The following is a 3,788-nucleotide window of genomic DNA, read 5'->3' as shown; positions in this document are numbered from 1 at the left end:
CACACACACACACACACACACACACACACACACACACACACACACACACACACACACGTAGAGAGCACGCACACACTGGCAAACACTCTCCTGCAAGTTGCTTTGAAGCTTTGAGGTTAAACTCGAGTGATTTCGTTTGGCACCAGCGCGATACTGTAAAGTATATGCTGACGGACACTGACTTACTGACCTGTGACTCTCAGTCGTGTCATACACACACACACACACACACACACACACACACACACACACACACACACACACACACACACACACACACACACACACACACACACACACACACACACACACAAGTGTAGTTGCACGCAAACACTACTAAATCACTTAAAGAGGGTGACCCAAAGGTGTCTTGACAGGAGCATATGAGCCTGCAGTGCTGCTGCAGTACATGATTTGATGTGAGTCCAAAACACTCCCGGGCTTTTCTCGCTGACTGTAATAAAGCGTCTCTTTATTCTGCCTTCACTTTTCTATCCATCACATTATGTGGCAATTCAGCTCCTAACATTGCTGGACTAACTTCACCAGTGAGTCTACTTTTCTTTAAAGTCACGTACAAACAAACACAAACATGCTTATTGTCTTTGATTCTCCACCTGAATCAATCAGTCAGCATATGTCAGGGGGGAGTGAATTGCTGCTATACGAGAGGGGAGGGGGGGAGACGAGGCCATGGAGGGGGAGGGGGAAAGTTTGACAGTCGCTCACAGTTGGCACCAAGGATCCAGGATGCATTGGGGCGGATGGTGAGAGGGGGCAGAGAGAGCGAGGCAGAGGTAGAGAGGGTGAGTTTGTATCGCAGAAGGGAAGAGGGAACCACTGATCCTTTTTCTCTTTGCACTTCACCTTTAGGGGAAGAAAAGAAGTGTGAAAGGGGGCAACAAGAAAAAAAAGGATATGAAAAGAACATGAAAGAAAGGAATCGTCATTAAACGCACTACGAAGTTCTCTCTTTCCCTCTCTTCCTCCATCTCGCACCTCTCTCAATTTAATCTTAAATCCACTCTCAATTTCCCCTGAGGGACTCAATTCTCTCTTTTCCTGTAAGTATTCTCTTTCATTCTCTTGCTTTTATTCTCTCTGTGTTTTCAGTGCCTGCTTCTGCCTCCATGCCCTACTGTGAAACATGTTTGTGGCAAACAACAAATCTAAATCAATTGCTTGTTAGTAAATTGCATTTATGCGTGTGTGGCCTTCTTTTTGGACTTTTGTAAATAAATGCGGTGTGTGTGTTTATGGTATTGGGAATAGGAAGAGCACTGTGGTGATTTAGTATGCATAACCTCGGCTACTTCACAACATGTGTGTTTGTGTGTGTTTGTGTGTGTGTTTGTCCATTCCCTTCGAACAGGCTTCCTCTGGGTGTTCTGTGGCCGGCCAGCTCAAATCAATATTGTTAAGGTTGTGTGTGTGTGCACTAATGCAGCTTATGTAGATTCCCAGCTCTCTTTATTTCAGCGAAGCAGTCCCACTTCTTTTAGTGCATGACACATTTGCAGCCCTGCTGTCACAGTGTGAGTGTGTTGTGCGATGCTGTAGGTGTTGCCACTTCATGTTTGTCCGTCACTATCGGCCCTGACGTCTGAGTATCTGCTGGGGCTTCTGTCTCTGTCACCCCCCTCTCTGTAGAAGCCATCTTGTCAGTTTAATTCTCTGTATCGTTAGTTTGTCTCTGTGGGTGGGCCTGTGTGACTCTCTGTGTGATTATGACAGGCTGTCTATAGGGAGGCCTGCTGTTGCCAGAGCAGCTCGCCGCAGTTTTCAGTCTGCCTGTAGGTCTGGAGACTTTGCGTCTTTATTTCCCCCTCCATCTATCTCCGCTGTGCTTTGTGTGCCTCTATCAATATCGGTTTGTGTCTATCAGTGGATTAACAAGCATCTGTCTCTCTCACTACCCTGCTTCCTCTGCTTCTCTGCACCAGTGAGAGGCATAAGGAGAGGGGTCCATTCCTCCTGGTAGAGCGACACCAGGAACTTCCTCTCTCTCACCCCCACCCTCCCCCTCCACCATGACACTACTGGCCTCCGAGAGGTCGCTTCTCATCAGGAACAAGTTCCGCTCAGGTGAGGATCCTGAAGTCTCAACTCACGCCAATTATAACAGAGAAAGGTTTATTATCCCCACAGAACAATGGCTTTATATCTGGGTGCATAATTTGCATCGTTGACATCGATATGTAGAGGTGAAGTGTTGGAGGGGGTTATTGGCTGGTGTGTCACATTGTCTATGATGTGATCAATAGAGTGATGGTATTGATCAGGGTGAATGTATTAAGGGATTGATACACACTGACACACATGTCTTGAATAGATGTGTAAACAGCAGAGATTGAGACCAACGGATGTGCTCATGACACTGTGGGACACTTGAACCATTGTTGATAGGCATGGCAAAACAAACAGTTTGCCTTTATCAGGAAATGTTCTTATTTAAATCAACTTTGAACTCCATAACATAGTGATTGCATGTCTTAATAAGCTACAATCAAACATAAAAAAAGGTCCATGATTATTTATGATTGTATTACTTTCACAGATTCTTTATATCTTGAGGGCAAAATCTTTACTGAATATCTGAATGATTTCCAAATGATATTACTGAGTTTAACTAATCCAATGTATTACTTTACTGATTACAACTTTCAGGAGACAACTGGCATTCTGTGACAAACAGCATTCAATAAGTGCATAATTTAAGTTTCCCTACAAGTTGTAGCGTCTGCGGTTTTGTTCCCAGGCAGCTGTCGTTAACGGCTGGTAAAATAGGAAGGCAGGGAAATGACACAGACGCAGTCCCCTAGGTGAACAAACACCTGCTGGAAAACGTGATTCCTCAGGGCAGCTGCTCTGTTTGACATCATGTATGTACATAGCAGACTCTCGGCTACACCATAAAGTCTGCTGCGACATCAAACTCCTGTTGGGACTTTGTGGGAAAAACATTGGCTTCTATCAGCCATTAATACATATGATGTAGATTGTTTGAGTACTTCTTTATTCTGTTTTGGATTATCATTGATGTTGACAATAAAACTGTTCATGTCACAGAAGTAGGCATATGCTAGATGCTAAGGGTCAATATTGCACTCGTAATGTGAAAATACTGGCTCCTAACCTTTAAACAAAATCAACTCGCAACCCTTCATCACATCTAGGAGTTCTGAGAAGAGTGTTTAATTGGGATGATTTTAAGAAGAGTACTTACAAGACATTTGCAAAAAACGGAATCCTAGTTAGAAAGCTATTAACATAATTCAGAGTAAAATATTTATTTGGTCTTATGTTGTTGATCATCTAATGAGGACTGACCCACATGCTGGGAAACATTATGTACAGCAATGCTTCTTAAGTAATGCTATTTAAAAGTCTGTCTTATATTGGGACCTCCACTTTACTATGTATGCCTTTCTGTACTACTCAACGAAGGTGAAACAAGTTGTAGATACTCAAACCTTGTAGATACTCACTCATACGCACACTGGAATCAACCAGAAACGTCAGTGTGATAAACCCTGCTGGTCTGACTTGTTAAGACAGCAGAGCACAGAGTGTTAATCACCTTTGAATCCAGATCTTTACAATGTTAAACTTTTGTTTTGAGTTGTCAGAGAGGCAGGAAGACACAAATGAGGATGACGTGAGGAAGGGATGCATGAGAGGCTTGTGGAGAGAGCGGGACAGCTGAAGGGGGGATGGGACCAACAGAAATAGACATACTGAGAGATAAATAGTCACTGCCCTCAGCCCCCCCTGAACAGCCCCCCCCC

The sequence above is a fragment of the Notothenia coriiceps genome, unplaced genomic scaffold (assembly GCF_000735185.1).
Source record: "Notothenia coriiceps isolate Sejong01 unplaced genomic scaffold, NC01 NC01_scaffold00031853, whole genome shotgun sequence".
Taxonomy (NCBI): domain Eukaryota; kingdom Metazoa; phylum Chordata; class Actinopteri; order Perciformes; family Nototheniidae; genus Notothenia; species Notothenia coriiceps.
The sequence above is the reverse complement of the archived record's forward strand: the minus strand, read 5'-3'. Positions refer to the sequence as shown.